Consider the following 22,625-nt stretch of genomic DNA (forward strand, 5'->3'; position numbering starts at 1 on the left):
GCATTTATACACACACACTGCAAATAAATATTCAATTAATATAATTTTTTTAGGATCTAATTTTATTTAGAAATTTACCAGTAGCTGCTGCATTTTCCACCCTAGTCTTATACTCGAGTCAATAAGTTTTCCCAGTTTTTGGGGGTAAAATTAGGGGCCTCGGCTTATATTCGGGTCGGCTTATACTCGAGTATATACGGTATATATTTTTTTCTTGTATTTTGTATTTTACATACATTCATGCCAGGCTGGCCTTCTAATTCTTCGAGCAGACAAGCCCCCTTTTTGAGCATGTTTGCCCCTTTGAGCAGATCCGGTTACGTAATTCTGGTTACGTGATTTGCGTCTGTGACCCTTTTACCCCGCCCACCGACATCCTGCTTCACCAGACACTGCTGTTAGGGGGTATGGATATATATGCAAGGTGAAAGAGAGAGATTAGCATAAGTTATGTGTTTTCTGCATCCTATGAGTTTCCCTCTAGCACCACGTCCACCAGATGCATGACACTTGGGTGGTATGATTGTTTTAGTGTTTTTGGTCGATAAGATTCTGTAATCAGGCCCATCATAATTGTCAGCACTAGGTCCACTGCACTTCTAATCTGTCCCTGTCTAGCAGTACATGTACAGGTTTTATGGTGTTTTGTAAATGGTCAAATATAGGGCTTCCCCATTTCAGTTTTTTACACATTGAACTTTTCCAGATTGGACTGCTGAACCAATGTTGCCTATGAGACCGTATGGCAGTCCCGGAATGAAAATTACCCCCATAACTGCATACCATTTACAAAATGGGGTATGCTCAGTCTATTTTATAGCCACTTATAGTCACAAACCCAGGCAATGTTAGTGTTCAGAGTTGTTATATGTGTTTTTCACACAAAAACTGCACTTTTACTGATGATATCATTGTCATTATATGTTTTACTGCTCTAAAACACTCATATTTGTGTTCTGTGATGTCTCATGAGTACAACATTATCCCCCATGAACAGGTTTTATGGTGTTTTGGAAAGTTACAGAGTCAAATATAGGACTTGCAAGATACATTATCTGGTATTTGTGCAAGGCTGTTATGAAGTATAGTATTAATATCAAAATACACATAGAATAAAAAAATAATATATAATTATATATTAATATCAAATACACTTAGAATGAAGAAAAAAAATACATATATACACATATAAAATTATCTGATATTATTAATTATATATTAGGGGACCAGCCTGACAACCCAGGCAGTCCCCCTGCAGCCAATCTAGCCGACCCGAGTCATGTGATTGTGGTGAAATGTCAGGAAGGTCCCAGGAGTGCGATCGGCAGCTAAGGTACAAAGGAAGGGCCAGATTGTATGGTGAGCTAAAGCCCTCCTTTTGTAAGACGGCATAGCATGCCCTAATAACGTGATGAGGTTAAACAGCAATAAATGTGTTTAGAAATCAGTCTGTGTAAACAAGGTACATTGTTCTTTCTCTAAATTACATTTTAGTTGCATAAATTGTTATTAGTAAGTCACTTAAAATTTCTCAGAACGGCCACAACCCCATTAACACCCCTAAAATGATTGTGTCCATCTTGTCCATTAAAACTGTTTGGAGGTATGGTTCTGTATTTTACAAGATGCTCGGCCAGTAGAGATGCCACAAGTCGCCTGTACATGAAAGTAAATGCAGGAAACCCATGCCTTTGTTTGTCTGGTGGGAGTCTGCGGCAAATGGGGTAACATGCTCTCTGAGCAGAATTTAGATGAGTCGGTGGGTGTCGTAATTTGTAGTGGATAGCAGCATCTTCCATGTTTATATTAAATATTTAGTAATTGTAGCCAGGACTGGATATCACTAGATTGTAATATCCAGGTACAGTTATAGCGCATATTGGAAATGAAGTGCAATAAAGCCAATGTTTGTGGTTTTTCATCCAAGTCTTCAATAACAGAAATGGGCAAAGTTTAGCTCAATGATTGATGAAGTCAAGATGGAGGCTGTAAAGGATTTCCCTGTATTTAACTGTATCCATTCGGTTATTTCCTCTCCCTGCTATTTAAGTGACTTTGAAATATTCGTTTTATTTATGTGTTCGGGAAATTTATTTGTTCTACTAAACAGAGACCACCTTGGGTAGCAATCAGAACTTAGAACACCAAGTAACCACACGAAAACCACAAAGTAATTGAGTGCTCCTAGGTGGCTGCCATTCCGCATACGAACACGTGGCGAGAACAAAGGATGGCGGCCATGTTAAATCTCCCGAATGCGGCCAGCGGAACTTACTCGTGGATTGCCTGGAACTGTTTTCGGCATGGCAATCAAATGAACACCCGGTCTTTATGGTAGTCCCGTCTGACCTATTTCCATTCACAGTATCAGACCGGCGTTTGGGAGTTCTAATCAACCGAACGAGGGGCGCATTCTCATGTAACCAGATGCAGTATAACTATGGTGGTTTTCGTGTAATTCTGCACGAACGGAGACCGGCGCTTGCTACCAATTTCATGGAACTCTAAATCGGATACAACCACATGGCGAGCCGGTCAAACTTCCACACGATGCGACACGAAAACTACCGAACGGATTTTCGTGCAATTTGGATACATTATATTCATATGTCATGTAGAAAGTATATTTCCAAAAATGTTGAAAATTGTTAATGTTTCTGGCCAGCAGATAATTGAGTTTAGTATGTTGCTGAAACTCAATTATCTAGCCTGGCCCAGAGGAGGCCTTTGTACTGTATATATTGAATGCCTGTTGCTTCCAGTAAATCAGTCTTGTTCCAGCATTAAGCTTTGGCTCATGTGTGGACTATTTGGCGATACAAGCAATATTTATTCCTGTGGATTCTAGGCGATACTCTGCTATTGGGAAAAGGAATACTAGACGGTGATACCAGTCACTACCGTCACAGAGGCACTCAGGTCTAGAATAGAGAGAAATACAGCATTGCCACCACTTCCACTGCTATAGTTTAAAGTGGGAATGAAGGGCTGCTCCACCCTTGCCACTCATGCAATTCTCAATGAGCCGTAATATAATGTAAGGATAGTCAGATGCGCATGTACGTGGTTTGTCTGTAAGACATCTCAATGAGACTCCTCAGATTGGACAATACAGTAACTGTGGAAAGCCAGCTTTCTTCAACCCGTAAAATATAAAATGCATGTTTTTGTGAGATATAGCTACTATGTGGTTGGTATTTTGTACACAGTAATCTTACAGAAGTTGGAGTGGTAGTAACCCTGCCATGGCCAAGCAAAATAAGAGCTTGTAATGGACAGTGACTGAACACTATTTTCACTGAACCAAGTATGACCTATGATGAGTTTTAATCTGCTGCGGTCGAGAATTACTCTTGAACCGGGGGGTCTGAGCAACTCGTATGGCACTGCCTCTGTCTGAAGGTCATTCTGATAATAGGTGGAATGGTATAATACCCGACTCAAGATCAGTCCAGTCTGGTTTAAAGATGTATTGCCACTTCCCAGGTTATTTAATATTATGCTTGCTGACCCCTATATTTAACAAATGTGTATTCATGCGGTGTGAAAAATTTAATGTAGGAATCCATAGCTCTTTGTCCTGTAACTGGGCGCCTGCATCATAGCTGCCTGTCAATCACTGTTATACGCTCTGTCTCTTCCTCCTCAGTCAGCAGAGAGAAAGCATACAGAGAAGAGGGAAAATTAAACAATGTTTCTGTTTCATCTATTCATCTGCAATGTTTACTTTGGGTTTGTCTTGTCTGAACTGGAATATGACATCATATGTACTCCAGGCACCAAAACAAGTTTCTCTAAATAAGGCCCCGGGACTCACGCTTACCTCAAGGGGTTAAACCGTTGGTGCCAGGAGGGCACTTAAAATTAAAGAGATTGGTTAGGCACCATAGCAACGTCATCTAAATGAAGTTGTTATGGTGCCTTATAATGTCAGGAAGCCCCTTGGCTTACTTTCACCTCAAGGAGTTAAACCATTCTCGAACAGCTTAATCCTAAAGTTGCCTCCAATGCCAGTCTCAACTTCCCCCCAGATGGCATCTGGCTTCTGAAATTTCATGAGTGCTGCCGGGCAGGTGCAATCAGTGATTCCCTATTCAGAAAATTGGCTTGCAAAGAAATGTACCTCTTCCAAATCAGTTTTGTGAATGGGGTGTCAGCTGGCCACTCCTGCCCCATGCTTCCTGAAACTGAAATTACAGAAGCCAGATGCCGTCTTGGGGGGCAGCTGAGACTGGCGCTGGATGTTTCACAATGGTTTAACCCCTTTGAGGTAAGAGTGAGCCCAGGGACCTCCTGGCACCATAGGGCACCATAACAACTTCATTTATATTAAGTTGTTGTGGTGTCTAAACTGTCCCTTTAATTTTCATGGGCAAATTTAAAACAAAATAGAGTAACAAAAAAAAAAACAGGGTTTCATCCTGTAGTGACAATTCCCCTTTAATATAATATACATTGTAATCTATTGCAGCTGCCATAGCATTATATCCCCCACCTAAAGTCTGACTGGTTGCTGAGTTATCTCTTATAGTAATTTACAGCAGCTGGAATAGCATTGCTATCCCTGTGTGGGGCAAGTTAAGGTGATGAAATATACCGTTAAAATACCGATACCTAATACCTACTGTGTAACCCAGGAACATATCTAGTTCATGTTAATAAAATGGTTCTAGGGGACATTGCCACTGAATTCACTAGCGAGGAAATGTTAATGTAACAATAACAACTGGATACCTAAATATGCTAGATTCTAACTAGACAGCCAGGGTAGGATGTTAATGAGAATGCAGATTGTTACAATATTAGCGCTGGGGAGGATAGTGGTTTGGGGTACATAGTTAAGCATATTGGGAGAGGGCAGAAACTGGATAAAATGTCAGTTAGGACGTTAGCAGGCAATGTGTGTTTAGAAGGTTGAGTGCAAGAGGGAGGTAAATGGGTAGAATATTGGGCGGGATTCAGACCCTTAATGGGTAGAAGGATGGGTAGGATATTAGTGGGTAAAAGGCTGAGTGGGATTCAGAGAGTGAATGGGAAAGGTGGGTGGCAAGCAGTCAATGAATTGGTAAATGGTACTATGGAATATTATAGTACAGTGAGTAGGTAGAAGGTTGGAATAGATGAAGTAGATGTTGACCAGATGGTTGGAATGTTGGATGGCAATATTGTTTAAATGTCGGGTAGAGTTTTAATAGGTATAAGGTTCTATTGGTGGTTAAAGAAAGCGAGTCTTATCGCAAGGCCTCTCAGTTATGACAAAACAACTAGAATGTTTTGACTTTCATAAGTATAATTTGGTTACTTTAGAAGAGACAGGTAGAACGCAGTCAGTGACCGGAGGTTTGGGTAGGGTTGTCAGGATATTTATATCGGCAGACATTTTGTGCTATGATAGAAATTCAAAGTGCATATTGTCTGAATCACTCAGAACAGAGCAGACTCCATTTTGGATTTCAAGCTAACAAAGACACAAATTTCTATCCTCTTTGTAACTAAACACTAGCCTGAACTAAGGAATGCTTTGTATAAACAAACCAAGTGATACAATGAGTCTAACGGAGAAGGGGATGGAATATTCTTCTTAATGTTAGCTTCACACAAGAAAGCCAGACACCAGTGACCAGATAAGACTTAGTAATTAATTTTACTTTCTAAATTTTACAAGATTCTCATTGTAAGTAAAAGTTGAAATTAAGTGTAAACTGTCAATTCTAGAAATTACAGCAGGAATTGTCGACACACTGTCTGGTGAAAATCCAAAGAAACTCTTTGAACTGACAAGTAAACTTAAAATTATGGCAGCCATATAGATAAGCCAAATTACGTCAAAATCGTCATCAGGAAAAGTTAACTGTTTCCTGGATAGGAAAGTTTACTTAGGCGATACTGCCCTCTATGGACCAAATACCTAAATTGCTATATGCAGGGTGACCCCACCTTCAATTTCCTATTGGCTTATCAAGTAATGACGAACAGAAAGTCTGGCCCTTTAAAAATGAGGATCACAGGCTAAGAGGAGCAAAGGAGCAAGCAAGGGGAGAAGAAAGACAAGAAGTAAGAAGCAAGTGAGTCAGAGCGAGAAAGAAACATTCCTTGACACTTAGCTACCTGAGAACATCTGATGAGAACATCTCTTTAACTGGTAAATATGCTGGTTTCCTTTAATTAATATAATTTAATTAAACATTTTCTAATAGCATGATATATGACTGGATAAATCACGGTCAGATTTCGATATTTAGAAATCTTAGTTAATCTAAAGAATATATAGTTATAAGCATTCCATTCTGCAGGTGGAATTAAGAATAATTATATATTATTGTGATATCATCACATGTTAGCATATCGTGGTATTTATCCAGTTGTATTGATTTGCTCTAATATAAGATAAGATATCTTTTTAGGCAAGTTAAAATTCAGCTTATAGAATTTGGTAGATTTCTCTTATTGGATGGTTCCAGGAAATGACTAATGAGCTGGTTTAAATGTTATGTTATTTAAAATTACATGAGAAGAGATCTTATATGTCCAGAAGGATCTAACCAGCATTGAAAGGGTTACTCAGTTATTTAGTTAACTGCTAGCAAAAGGTTTATGGCCTTTCGCTGCGATCTGTGAAAGAAAGTTTTCTTTTTCTCTGTGAAGCCCATCATAAATCATTGTCTTGACAATTGCTATGTTAACCATTGGAATGTGTATTGCCATTGTATTGCATATTCATGTTATACTAAATATTCATTGATTATTATCACGCATGTTACATATTATTATTATTTAAATTGTCACAATAAATTGTATCTATTTTTATAACAAATTGTGATTTTATTTATATGGAATACATTTCACTTACATGATAACGATCTTCTAGATCTGGAGAATTGAAATAGTGGGCAATTCTCAACTGTTTACTATTATCATCCCATAAATATCCCCACAGGGTGTTAGATGGCAGGGCGTGGGTGTACAGGTTGGCGGGTTTAGTTTGCAGAGTGTTCAGTAGGATGGCATAACGAGGTCACTCAATCTTACCACGACAAATAGAATGTTCTGAATCTTCAGCACAGAAAACATTAAGCCTTTAACAGTTGCATAATTCAGGGTCTATCGTAGTACAGAAATGGCTGGATAATTCATACAGTTACCTTGGGCAAAAAAAATATCTTCTCCAGTCCTGTATCTATTATCAGCATGACGGGTTAGAATAATCAGTTTTACTGGCACCTTGTAGAACATTTCCCAGAGGCAGGGAAGATAACCACTTTATTTCATTTCGTGTAAGGGCCATATAAATATTTTCTACTGCTAACATAAAAAAAGGAATATTTCAAACAGACTTTGCGTACCCCAAAATGAATCTTGCACATAATTACCTTTACAAAGTGTTTAGCTGCTGCTATATTCTTCATTCCTTTCCTGTAATATTATTGTATTTTCTTCTGTGAGATTTATATCATGCATTTCTTTCTTCTAACATGAGCAAAATAAGTCAACTCAAAAACTACAATCCAAGCGCCACAATCAAACCATTGTAGCATGCTGTAATTATGCTTCTAGAAGTTCCTTGGCATCCATTGAGGGTAGGTAGTCAAATATTTTGTGAATTGGTTCATAGTTTACCTGTGGTCCTCTGATCACTGGCCATAGCCTTCAGGAAAGGTCCCACAGAGAGCTTCTGTTAGCTCACCTGAGCTATGCCTAGCAGTGCAGTGCCAGTTCATTGGCTGAAGGCATCAGCTGCCCCTTTACGTATTTGGTCCAGAGGATAGAAGTGCTTAGTTTACATTGAGCTGCAGGGTTCAATGTTCCGTCTATAGAGAGACCCAAAGTTGCTGGTTTAGTCAAAGGAGTTGTATATGGTTCACTGTTGGGTTTATGAAAACCTGTGGGGTACCTTGTTTGGTTCTCAGTGCTCAGTCTGTGGATTAATTCATTGCTCTGCGTTAAGTTGTAAGGGTCAGTCTATCAATAGCTGCAGGGTTCAGTGATAATTCAGAGCTCAGATGTACATTTCATCACCTTTGGACACAAGTAGATACTTTATTGGTGTTTAAGTATTTATAGCTGTGGATATATCTGCAGAAATGTGTCCCCAATAGTAACACTGTGTGCCTGCTGATAATGTGTCCCCCAATAGTAACACTGTGTGCGTGCTGTTAATGTGTCCCCAATAGTAACACTGTGTGCCTGCTGATAATGTGTCCCCAATAGTAACACTGCATGCATGCTGATAATGTGTCCCCAATAGTAACACTGTGTGCGTGCTGATACTGTGTCCCCAATAGTAACACTGTGTGCCTACTGATAATGTGTCCCAATAGTAACACTGTGTGCATGCTGATAATGTGTCCCAATAGTAACACTGTGTGCGTGCTAATACTGTGTCCCCAATAGTAACACTGTGTGCCTGCTGATAATGTGTCCACAATAGTAACACTGTGTGCCTGCTGATAATGTGTCCCCAATAGTAACACTGTGTGCCTGCTGATAATGTGTCCCAATAGTAACACTGTGTGCGTGCTGATACCGTGTCCCCAATAGTAACACTGTGTGCATGCTGATAATGTGTCCCAATAGTAACACTGTGTGCGTGCTGATACTGTGTCCCCAATAGTTACACTGTGTGCGTGCTGATACTGTGTCCCCAATAGTAACACTGTGTGCGTGCTGATAATGTGTCCCAATAGTAACACTGTGTGCGTGCTGATACTGTGTCCCCAATAGGAACACTGTGTGCGTGCTGATACTGTGTCCCCCAATAGTAACACTGTGTGCGTGCTGATAATGTGTCCCCAATAGTAACACTGTGTGCTTGCTGATACTGTGTCCCCAATAGTAACACTGTGTGCGTGCTGATAATGTGTCCCCAATAGTAACACTGTGTGCCTGATGATAATGTGTCCCCAATAGTAACACTGTATGCATGCTGATACTGTGTCCCCAATAGTTACACTGTGTGCGTGCTGATACTGTGTCCCCAATAGTAACACTGTGTGCGTGCTGATAATGTGTCCCAATAGTAACACTGTGTGCGTGCTGATACTGTGTCCCCAATAGGAACACTGTGTGCGTGCTGATACTGTGTCCCCCAATAGTAACACTGTGTGCGTGCTGATAATGTGTCCCCAATAGTAACACTGTGTGCCTGCTGATAATGTGTCCCCAATAGTAACACTGTGTGCTTGCTGATACTGTGTCCCCAATAGTAACACTGTGTGCGTGCTGATAATGTGTCCCCAATAGTAACACTGTGTGCCTGATGATAATGTCTCCCCAATAGTAACACTGTATGCATGCTGATACTGTGTCCCCAATAGTAACACTGTATGCATGCTGATAATGTGTCCCCAATAGTAACACTGTATGCCTGCTGATAATGTGTCCCCAATAGTAACACTGTATGCATGCTGATACTGTGTCACCAATAGTAACACTGTATGCCTGCTGATAATGTGTCCCCAATAGTAACACTGTATGCCTGCTGATACTGTGTCCCCAATAGTAACACTGTGTGCGTGCTGATACTGTGTCCCCAATAGTAACACTGTTTGCCTGTTGATAATGTGTCCCCAATAGTAACACTGTGTGCGTGCTGATACTGTGTCCCCAATAGTAACACTGTGTGCGTGCTGATAATGTGTCCCAATAGTAACACTGTGTGCGTGCTGATACTGTGTCCCCAATAGGAACACTGTGTGCGTGCTGATACTGTGTCCCCCAATAGTAACACTGTGTGCGTGCTGATAATGTGTCCCCAATAGTAACACTGTGTGCCTGCTGATAATGTGTCCCCAATAGTAACACTGTGTGCTTGCTGATACTGTGTCCCCAATAGTAACACTGTGTGCGTGCTGATAATGTGTCCCCAATAGTAACACTGTGTGCCTGATGATAATGTCTCCCCAATAGTAACACTGTATGCATGCTGATACTGTGTCCCCAATAGTAACACTGTATGCATGCTGATAATGTGTCCCCAATAGTAACACTGTATGCCTGCTGATAATGTGTCCCCAATAGTAACACTGTATGCATGCTGATACTGTGTCCCCAATAGTAACACTGTATGCCTGCTGATAATGTGTCCCCAATAGTAACACTGTATGCCTGCTGATACTGTGTCCCCAATAGTAACACTGTGTGCGTGCTGATACTGTGTCCCCAATAGTAACACTGTTTGCCTGCTGATAATGTGTCCCCAATAGTAACACTGTGTGCGTGCTGATACTGTGTCCCCAATAGTTACACTGTGTGCGTGCTGATACTGTGTCCCCAATAGTAACACTGTGTGCGTGCTGATAATGTGTCCCAATAGTAACACTGTGTGCGTGCTGATACTGTGTCCCCAATAGGAACACTGTGTGTGTGCTGATACTGTGTCCCCCAATAGTAACACTGTGTGCGTGCTGATAATGTGTCCCCAATAGTAACACTGTGTGCCTGCTGATAATGTGTCCCCAATAGTAACACTGTGTGCTTGCTGATACTGTGTCCCCAATAGTAACACTGTGTGCGTGCTGATAACGTGTCCCCAATAGTAACACTGTGTGCCTGATGATAATGTGTCCCCAATAGTAACACTGTATGCATGCTGATACTGTGTCCCCAATAGTAACACTGTATGCATGCTGATACTGTGTCCCCAATAGTAACACTGTATGCCTGCTGATACTGTGTCCCCAATAGTAACACTGTATGCATGCTGATACTGTGTCCCCAATAGTAACACTGTATGCCTGCTGATAATGTGTCCCCAATAGTAACACTGTGTGCCTACTGATAATGTGTCCCCCTTAATAGCAGCATTGTTGAAGCATACTGCCAGACAAAGGCAGAAATAGCTACATCAGAGAATACATCTTATTCTGCTATTTTTTTATTTAAATGTTACCATTCAGATTTCAGTCTGGAGTTTAATGAATGATCAGCAATCATGGCTGGCTTTAGGTCAGCGTGGGGCACACTTCTTGAAAACTACTGGCTTAGAGAGCACATCACACCATACAGAGGTTATCTCAGAAATAAAATTGAATATATAACTGAAACCTTTCACAGATAAAAGTCTCCTGTCGCAGTTTGTGTGCCTTCGATAAACTATCTTTAGGCTGGGTCATGATGGTCAACCGGAAAAGATGGCACCTCCTCAGTCCTTTTTCTATTAGACGGGGACTATGGGAAAAGCCATTTGCAGTAGCTGTACAGGACAGAGTGTCCTTTCGTCCCAATACATCATGTACTGAAAAGCAGATAATGAACTGACAGGGTGCGAATTACTGATCGCTAGAGAGCTTCAGTTTCATGTGTGTGCACCGGAGACATCCACAGGATCAGGATTATACAATTTCCCTCTCAGTTTAAGTTTGCTGCCTTGCAGACAGCACGCAATTGGCCGCTATTATTTTTAATTAAAATCCGGCAGAAAGTCAAGCGTAGATATAACCGCAGTATCTGGGAGGAGAGGACGCCTTTGGGGACAAACTGTGATAAAAATCCAGAGATATGCTGGAAGGGCAGGGAATAGCTGGACAAAGCGTGGGGCTCAAGCGAGGAGGGTTCAGTAAGGTTAAAATAAAACATCTATTGTAATTAAAGTGTTCTTTCGCTTCACATGAAAAATTAATGGTGTGAGAGAATGGGATTTTAGAAATTAAGACGGATATTTCTATAATAGGAGAATTATGCTAAAGTAAAACCTGGCAGGTTGTTTACTAAACATTGATTTTTTTTGTTGTGCTGGTTTAAAGAATTGACTTGTAACATTTAGGACAAAATAGCAAAGCTGAGAAAAATGAAAATTTTTGAGATTCGTTTTCGAAGTTGGCGGTTTTGACCTACTTTTTATCATTGTAGCATAAGTTACTATTCAGTGATTGAGTCACATTGACTGTGAACACAGAGAAGAAGCATTCGTTTTAGAGGGAATATCTGAGATTACAGAAAAGGGGGTATAGTTAGGAAAGAAACATCTGTATGAATCTCAGGGTTTGCGTCTGTTAGCAATCATCAGGTCATGGATGAGAGGCCGCCCAGACATGAGGTGGATCCTCCCAATGGACCCCAATCTGAGCTGATACAGCTTCTAAGGGCTCTTACACAGCATGAGAACATGGGAGGGAGAAGGGAGAGTAATGTACTAAATATCATTACATTCCCTTAACCGTTGGAGGGATAGAGTGGCAGGGGATGGAGAGAGGTAAGAGGGGGATAAGCCGCATAGTAATAGTATGTGTAGGTAGCAGGGGGATAGAAAGACTAAGGTGACAGTTGCATGAGAAGAAAACGAGGATTTAGGAAGGGGTGGCAAGAGCAAGAGAGGCACAGAGGAGGATGAGGCAGAAAAGGGAAAGAGATGTGGCAACAGAAAGAAAAATGGTTAGGAGGGATACAGTTGGTTGGGGGCAGGGGATGGAGGGAGAGGTGGAAGAAGAAGGAGAAAGGTAAAATGGGAAATGGGAGGGAGAGAGAAAACTGTAGGAGTTGATGTAGATACATAGATAGAAATAGGTGGTAGGCAGAGGGGAGTGGAAGGTAGAGGCAGATATGGAAAGGAGCAGAGATAGGAGAGTGGCAATGGATGGAGGGAGAGTTGAATGGGAAGGAGGGAGCGGTGGTAGTGGAGTAGAGAGGTGAAAGTAGCTAGAGAGAGATAGAAAGCGAGGGAATAATAGGTTGGCTTGGCAGGGCGAGAGAGATGGCAGGGGAGGGGTGGTAATAGATAGAAAGTGAGAAGTTGCAAGGGTGGGGGAACTGTGCTCTCGCATCCAAACACTCTTTTTTCCGCTGCAGAAAAACATGTTTAAGTAGAACAAATTGCCCAATTTCTCTTGCCTTACAATCACTTAATCACCCAAAACAGCTCAGTAATAATGAGGAACACAAGCCGCCCATAAATAGAGACAGGATACAGCTAGAGGCTTGGTGAATGTGTGTACAATGTACACAGGTAGTGCACACGCAATCTACACGGGTAGTGTGTGCATATACAATGTGAAAGCCTGTGCAGGTTGCTCATATGTACAAATGTGTGTAAGTGAAAATAGTATGTGAGCCTATGAAGATTGTATGGTGTCTGCAAACCATGTAAATCTACAGCACAGGTAGGCAACCTTCATGTTGAAGACAGCATTTCCCCCTGATGCTGTAAGAGCATTATGGGGAAAATAATTCACAACATCTGGAAATTGCCTAACCCTGGTCTAGAGTCCTCACAGGTACTCATTGTGTTTGTGTGTAAGAGTATACAGTGTGTGTGTTAATGTATGTATGCAGTGTCATACATACATACTGGATTTAACTACCCCAGGCTTTGATATCTCCTGCTCAGTAAGCTCACCTAGTTATATTGTTGCTCACGCTACATGCAGTGACCTACTGCCACTGGATGCTACATGATGGGAGGTGAGCTGGCATGTTTGGGTAAAGAGGCACACAGAGGGCTGAGGAGTGACAAAGAGGTGCACAGGAGGGCTGAGGGTCACAAAGAGACACACAGGAGGACCTGATTGAACAAAGAGGTACACAGAGAGCTGGGGGAGGGCAAAGAGGGCAAATGGATTGGGGGGGGGAGACAAAGAGGCACACAGAAGGGCTGGAGGGACAATAAGACATCCATGCGGTCTGGGGTTACAGAGAGAAACTCAGAGGAACTGGAGGAGCAAAGAGACACACAGAAGGGCTGGGAGGAGAAAGAGACAAACAGGGGAAAAGAGACACCCAGTGGGGCTGGAGGGGCAGAAAGACACCCAGAGGAGCTGGAGGTGGGGTAAAAAGAGAAAATAAAGGGGCTGGGGGCACTAGGGCTCAAAATAGCTTTGCACCGGCCGTGCACCTAATATATACCCAATGTGATGTACCTGTAACATTACCTCTACATGGAGCTGCGCTATTGTCATGATATGTGTAAGGGAACCCACACACACAACATCTAAAATACAATATAAGGGGGGGGCGGGGCCGGACCGCCATGCTGACCGGTCGCATGCAGGAGAGGCTCCGGAGAATTCGGGCCTCTTAGGCAAATACTGCGCTCTGACACCCGCATGGAACCCAAAGCAAGTACCCGCGGCTGCGGACAAAGCAGCAGAACCCGAGATCGGGAGTTCCGGATCCCAGAAGGGAGGCACGAAACTTAGGGGACTGCGGCCTACTCGGGAGGGAGCGGGGTGGACGGCCGCTGCCCAGTCTCCCTACCCGGACACCGCAAGCCGACCTCATATAATGCCTGCCGGTCCCGTTCCCCCCCCTTGGGACCGGGGGGGATATCCCGGTCCCCATATCGGAGGCCTCGGGAGGTGTGGAGACCACGAGGCAGGATGCTCCCAGGGCCAACTTGCTAAGATGGCGACATCGAGGGGCACAACATCATCAGCTCCCTCCCTATGAAGCCCCAGGGGAGAGAAACCGCACCACTCACCCAACTATGTAACCGCCAGATCAGCCCAGCGGTGAGTCCTCTGCTAGCCTTCACCGGGTGAACACAGCAAGCCCGCGGCTTACACAGGCACCAAGCCCGCCAAGCAACAGCATGCCCCTCAACCGGGACAAGGTAAAACTCTGCTACTGCCATGACAAAACAGCCACAATAGGCCGCTACAGAGCCCGCCTGGCCCCACACAGACGCCTGCAGGATCACAGCAGCTGGCTGACGACAGGGCAAACAGCGGCCATCGAAAGGACACCAAAGGGGGATCTGAAGGATCAATTGGAGGGGCTAGCTTGAGTCCCGACAAACCTGGACTGCTTTCCCTATACAGGACTCACTTGCCATGCGGCACTGCAGATGACACCGGACCAGGCGATACAGCAGAAGAACACTACACTGAAACGAACTCGGGACCCTTATACATCCTATACGCCCTTTCCCATGATGGGTATCAGGTAAAGAGACACTCACGTCGCAGGGATGCGCGGCGGTTATTGGTTGGTGCCCTGCCAAACTGATCTCTGATGACTCCCTTCTGCAACCCTCTAAGCCGAGATAATTGTTTAACACGAAACTGTTATATACCGCTCAAACGTTTTTGCTCGCCGCAAATATTACTGTATGCTCTTATTATTATTATTGCTGTATGTCCTTGCTAGGCCTTCCTGGGCCCACTGGCGGTGCTCCTAGATGGCCGGCTACTGGCCATTCCCATGCCAAATAGCTGGCATGTCTGGCAACCTGCCTGCCTCCCTAACCTCTCGGTTACCCGAGACTTAAAAGCATGTAATCTTCCTATTCTACCTATGTACCTACTCGTAGATAGTCAATTTACCCTGTCCACCCTGTCGTAACAAATCCTTAGGACATACATGGACAGCGTGAGAATCAGCAACTTACCTATAAGTGATTTTAAAAGCATGTTAAAAAAGTATGTTCCAACCACACCTTCACACTAAGCAGCCCATAACTGTCAAGCTGTATTAACACTATGCTAAACTATTACTTAATGCTTTAAAACAACGTCTCTCTTGATCCACTAACACAAAAATGTGCGCTGATATGCTATTATGCCTTTTTTGTTCAATTCATTGTCCACTCTTTTCTTGATATAACTGGCAAGGCATAATGAGAATGTTTGTAACCCTCATGCGCCTCAAAAATAAAGAATTAAAAAAAAAAAAATACAATAAAAGGCATGTAAGCCATATTACTGGGCTTTAGAGTGGCCGGACTTAAAGTATAGAATAGTCAAAGTGAATAGTCAAAGTGAATGCTGAGGTCAAGGGAAGAAGAAAACAGGTAAAGAGTAGACAAAGCTAAAATTTAGGAACATGGAGAGTAAAATAAACAAATAACATGCCAAGGTCAGTAACAAGATAACTCAGAAATAGATACGCATTATTGGGCTTAATGAAGCACAACAGGGCGATTTGGACTAACGAACATAAAGAGGTGTGCACAAGCAATTGACAACCTTCGTGATGCGGAACACTTAAATATTAAAATGTTATGTCGCATTTTTATGAAGTTTGTGCACTGATGACATCACATTGCCCTGTATCCAATTACTACCCAGCTTAGTGTATGTATACTTATAGCTACCATGGTTTCATTGCCGTGTTGTAGTTTTTGCTCCCCAAGAGTGGATCTTCAATGTTAATTTTTATTCCTGTTTACTGACCTCAGCTTGTTTTTCTATTCTCGTTCTGTTTTCCATGACATTGGTCTGCTTACGTTTACTGTGTCTGCTTGCAGACGTACTGTTATACTTACTCTGTGCTAGCCCAGCTACTCTAATGTTTGGTACGTACGTCTGCCTTGTCCTACGTTTGTGAGTTAGGGTTAGCTGACATGTATGTTTGCACTTCTATTAACAATTATGTTCTTATTTTATCAAGATTACTTCTCTATATTCACTGTACAAGACAGTCAGTCAAACAGGCTGCCCATTCCCAATAATCGTCCCATTTACTCCAAGATAGCAGGAATCTGTCGAATGCCCAGATAATTTGCTCAGTCACACCAATAGCCTGCTCTTTAGCCATTCCTCCTGAAAATCTGCACTTTCATCCATCTTTTATCTAAAGACTCTGAATATTTACACCAGGGGCACCCAAAAGGTAGATCCCCAGATATTTTAAACCTACAACTTCCATGATGCCTTATCGTTCTAAAGACACCCAAAGCATCATGGAAGTTGTAGTTCTACAACATGTGGGGATCTACCATTTGGGCACCCCTGATCCCAAGAATCTGCTCATTCAATAAAAGAATTTGCCTCTGAGAATATGCTGAGAGACTGCTTTGGTAGCCCTGAGTTTGTCAGTAATGTCTTTGTATTAGTTGTGTATGTTCAGTGATGACTCCGAAAGAATCCTAAAGATTTCAATTTCAGCAAGTTACTGAGCCGGAAAAGTAATGAAAATATTTTAGCTTACAATTTAACAAGTCCCCCACCTGTCTTGTAATCTTCTTTGTGCATATGTTTGTTCTCAGAGTGCATGCCACTATGTGTTAGACATGTGCAATTAGTTTCGTTCCGAATGTAAATTCAGGCGAATTTCGGCAATTTGGACCCTTCCAAACGTCCGAATTTCCGAAGTGCAGAATTTCTGAAGCGCCGAACCGAACCGCCGAAGTGCCGAATTTTCAGAAGTGCTGAATTTCGGAAGTGCTTCGGATTTCTGAAAAGTGTCAAAACAAGAGAGGGAGTGAAAATTACGTGAATGATTGAATGACCAATGAGCTAATTCCTGGCACTGGGAGCCTTAAAGATGTGTAAATGTTTAAATGGTTGTGGTGGCAGTCTGGGCACCTAACTCTACCTCTACCCCTACCCCTAACCCTAGATGTGTAAGTGGTTGTGGTGGTTAGGGGTAGAGGTAGGGTTCGGGTAAGGGAATTGTCGAAGTGCCGAATTTCTCAAGTGCCGAAAACCCAAATTTCAGAAGTGCCAATCCGAAGTGTCGAAGTCCCGAAGTGCCAAATTGCCAAACCGAACCAAATTTTTTTGCCCATGCATATCCCTACTATGTGTGTATACAATGTGCACCATGTATGCCTTAGTTGATGTGTGTGTATAATGTGTGCAACAGTGTGTACAAGTATATACATGTTTATATAATCTGTGCATCCTGTCTGTATGTGTTTACAGCAGTGACAGCTAACAGAAGCACCCCAAACATACGTACACTACATTCCCCAGTATGTTCAGACAACACTAATTCACAAACATATAAGGTGTTGGGTCTAGATTATCCATTGTTACAGTGAATGCTCTAGATTAGGGGTCAGCAACCTATGGCATGTATGGCATGCATTGCACTCAAGGTGGCTTTGCATGGCACTCAAGGCTGCTAGAGCCAAACAAGTGATCCCAGTGGAAATTAAGATATCTGCTAGTGCAAAAAGGTGGTGAGGGGCAGCCCTTAGAGGAAGTGATATCACAAAACTTGTGAACGGGAATCCACACTGGAGTTAAGCATCCTGCTGCAGCTATCACAGCTCCTGACCTTGACCTGTACCTGGGCAGCCTGGTCCCCACTGAACCCCAGGGAAGTCACCCACACTGCTAGAGATACACAGAGCTACAGAAGAAGCCTCCCCCCTCATACAAATAATACAAACAGCCCAAACACACACACACACAGTCCCCACAAACACAACACCAAAAACACAATGTGATAACATCCACACTAACAATTCCATTAGCAGCCCCCACACACAGCCCACATTCATAGCTATCATATACGATACCACAACCTACTCATGAACATATACCATTTAACAGCCCACATATGCACAAATACAATGTTACCAAGCAACTGCAGCACCCATTAATAACACAAGCACAATACTGCAACACACACTTCAATAAAAAAAAAAATAGGACAGTCACGCCAAGGAACTTCAAGATCTTATTGTGGCACAGTACTACTAGATAATGAATAAGTTTAAATGTGTTTATATGGTGTGTGCTCCATGACAGCGGTGTAGCTAGGTTAGAGAAATACTGGGGGTTTGAGCAGGGTGTAAAATTTGATGTCTGACCTATAGGTGACATCTCCAGGCTGTGCAAGTCAATGCAGGGAGGTGTGACTAGGGTTCATAAACAAAGGGATTTAACTTCTAAATGGCAGAGGATTGAGCAGTGATACCGCAGTGGCATGTTCTATACACCAAAACTGCTTCATTAAGCTAAAGTTGTTTTGGTGACTATAGTGTCCCTTTAATATTGCTCCCACCATATCTCTGCATATTCATTGTCCCTCTTTCCAAATGCTATACACTCCCTATTTTAAATCTCTACCCAACCTTGCCCTCCAGCTTTTTCACGCTATCAGTTTCATTTATAAAATCTTATTGCTCTCAAATATTGTATGAACACCACCTTTATACCACAATGTGCAAAGTGCGACAGAACATAGAAGATGCAACTTGTAAATATACAGCTTCCCAGGGGACCTTCCCAGGTGGCAACCCCCTTTTCCGCAGCAAATGTGTATATAACAGCTGGGATACAGCTGTGTAGCTAAAAAAGGAATTTGCAACACATAGTGAAAAATTGTTACGTATATGTATGAAATAGCTCTACAATTGTACTCACAGAGAAGACGAATTTGGAAAGCCTTAGGCTGCTTCCTCCAATGAAGAATGGGGTCCAGAACCATCTTGACCCTTCTTTACGCCAGAGAAGGGTGAAATCTCAAGGATCCAGGTTGGAATGAAAAAAAAAGTGAAAAAGATGTAATCCTCAATAAAGAAGATCTAATTATAGAAACCTTAAATTAACGTGTAAAATGTACTATATAAAAAGTGCTAAAAATAAATAGTGAACTAACACCCATGTAAATCCAAATATAAATAAATACAAATTAATTCAATGTACATGTCAGTATGTGGTGAGAGCCTTCATATTAAAAATAGAAAATACTGGGATAATCGTTTATTAAAAGATATGTGCGAATGGCAACTCAACTAAACTGTCACTTATACAGGAGATACAGTTAAGATCCCCATATATTTCATACATAAAGGAATAGTTAACTTCAGCAAGACTTATATATCTCAACCCTAATAATACCAGAGTCAATACTTCTTTGTGAGAGGTATTCTTAAACGGACACTATAGTCACTAGAACAACTACAGCTTATTGAATTTGTTCTGGTGAGTAGAATCATTACCTTCAGGCTTTTTGCAGTAAACACTGTCTTTTCAGAGAAAATGCAGTGTTTACATTACAGCCTAGGGATACCTCCACTGGCCACTCCGCAGACGGCTACTAGAGGTGCTTCCTGGGGTAAGTGCTGCACAGTGTGAATGCCATTCAGTGTCTCCACCCTCTGCATGGAGACAATGAACTTTTCTTATGCATTGATTGGCTGAGATCGCTACTTCTGATGATGTCAGACAAGGAGGGAGATCAAGGCCAGCACCAGCAGATTTGAATAAAGGTAGGATTTTACTATATTTAGGGGGCAAGGAAGTGGGCTAGATAGTTATTTTAACACTATAGGTTCAGGAATACGTTTGTGTTCCTGACCTTATAGTGTTCCTTTAAACTAGTCTTTATATAGTGGCGTAGCTAAGGGCGGGGGTTGCGGCAAAGGCCGGGTATGCTTCAGAACTAGTGAGCTCGGCCGCGCTACATAACTTGACTGGCAGGGGAGGAGTGCTCCCCTCCTGCCGGTAACATTGTGCACCTCGCACACAAGCCTGGGGGCAGCAAACAGACAGAGCTCCACAGCCGTGTCCAGCCTGGGGAACAGGGGCTCCGTCTCCTGGAGCACAGCTGTGTGGAGATTGTGCTGCAAGTCAGTGAGTGGTCCCTACGGGCATGTTGGGCCCATACATGGAAGACGGGAGCCCTAATGATATAACTGGGGGGGAGTGCACGGTGATCACTCAACCACGTGGGGAGGGGGAGGGGGGACGGACATCCTAGGGGCAGGGGCTATCACTATCTGAAATAGAGAGGGGACAGGGTGGCATACCAGGGATTGGGGACATCTTAGGTGTAGAGGGTATCTGAAATAAGGAGGGAGAGCATTCTAGGAGTAGGGGGGTATTTCAAATAGAGAGGGGGCAGGGTGGCATTTTAGTGATAAGGGGACATCGTGATCCTAGGAGTAGGGGGTATCTGAATTTGGAGGATTGGTGTATTCCAGGGATAGGGAGGCATCCTAGTGGTAGTGGGGTATCTGAAATAGGGAAATGGCAAGGTGGCATTTCAGGTATAAGAGACAGGGGGCCATCCTAAGACTAGATGGTATCTGAAATAGGGAAGGGGCATCCTAGGAGAAAGGGGGTATCTGGAATAGGGAGGGGCGGCGTGTGAACCAGGGATAGGGGGACATCATGATCCTAGGGGGAGTGGTATCTGAAATAGGTGTTCAGGTGCATTCCAGGGATAGGAGGCAGGGGTTCATCCTATAGGTAGAGGATTTTATGAAATAGGGTAAGGGCAAGGTGGCATTCCAAGGATAGGGGGCAGAAGGGGCACCTTAGGGGTAGGGAGGATAGTGATAAGGGGCATCCTAGGCATGGGAATATGAATCACATTATATTCCTGCTCCCTGTATTATTCACAGAGCGACTGGAGTGGTGTGCATTGTGAAGGGGGGGATACAGCAAACTCAGGAACCGCCCTGGGTAGCAAAAGCTCTAGCTACGCCACTGTGTTTACACAAAAAAAGACACTATTCATTTAAAAGGACACTGTAGGCATCCAGACCACTTGAGCTAATTGAAGGGTCCCTATTGCCTTAGTGCTGCAATGTTAAACATTTCAGTTCCAGACATTGCAGCACTAAGTCAGCCTCTAGTGGTTGTCTAAAACGGAGCTTTGGTCCATTACCTTTCGCTGGACGTCCTCATGCTCTGTATGAGGATCTCCAGCGTCAGATATTTCCCCATAGGAAAGCATTGATTCAAAGAAAGCATTAGAGCCCGCTCATTAGGAGGAGCTTCAACCAAACGCGGTTCCCAGTGAGGAACATCGGCGCTGGGATCAAGTTAGTAAATAATGGGGTTTTAACCCTTTATTCACTGGGAAGGGAGGCACGCGGGGAGGGGAGAGCAATACTGCTAGGAATTGCCAGAGCACTAAAAACCACTTAGTTGGGATACCCCCAATACAAGAAAAATACACACCCAATACCTTGGAGTATACCAGGTTTTGTAGATCGACATAGTTAAACATGTGTTGATATTCATACTGGGGTTTCCTCCATTTGTAGAGTATTATTTTAAGTGCAAAATGAAACACACAGATATATGAGATATGGTTTATTAATTTGGATGTTAATTTGTTACTTGAAACAAATTGCAATACTTCTTCTAAGATACTTGTATTATTTATTTTTAATGGGCAATTCATTTTCATGTGATGGGCACAGCTGATATAGCCGACAGGAACATGAAGTCACGAATGGAATGCAGGGAAGCTGACGGTGGAACGCAAGTGGAAGTATTCATGGCATCCACATCCAGAAATTAGCTATAGCGGCTGCGAGGAAAGGAATCCTCGTATTCGGAGAACGTTGGGTAATGGGACACATGAAGAAACCTATCATGGATCAGCTGGGTGACACACCTGACAAGCCACCAATGAATGATAGGGATTAGGCCTACATAAGTGGTTTCAAAGGGGGAGGTTATTAGGCTGTATGTTTTATGATTTACTGCATGTTGATTGTTTTTATTTATGGTTCCTGAGGAAGTCCACCTAGGTGGACCCAATTTTATTCATTTCATTGCCTTTGAATTTGTTTACATTAAACCCTTTTTGAATACCAACCTGGATCTTTGAGATTTTACCCTGCTCTGGCATAAAAAATAGTGAAGGAGGTTCTGGCACCCAATTCTATCATGGGGGAAGGCACCCTAACTCGTCTTCTCTGTAAGTGCAACAATTATAGCGCTATTATATATATAAAAATGTAACACTATTTCAATATGTGTTACTAATTCCTTTATAGATACACAGCTGTATCCCAACTTTTATTTGCGCCAGAATATTAACATGTTCTCTTTTCCCACCTCTTTAATTTATCTTCCACATTATTTAATTGCTTATCAGTTACTCAATTGATTATCAAACCTCTTACTGTTTCTCACCTCTGTTCTATGATCTCTGAACAACTAGAGATGTCTTCTGACAAGGTTCCCCTATAACCTTTTTTATCCCCTCTGTTCCAGAAC

Source organism: Pelobates fuscus, chromosome 13 (assembly GCF_036172605.1).
Source record: "Pelobates fuscus isolate aPelFus1 chromosome 13, aPelFus1.pri, whole genome shotgun sequence".
Taxonomy (NCBI): Eukaryota; Metazoa; Chordata; class Amphibia; order Anura; family Pelobatidae; genus Pelobates; species Pelobates fuscus.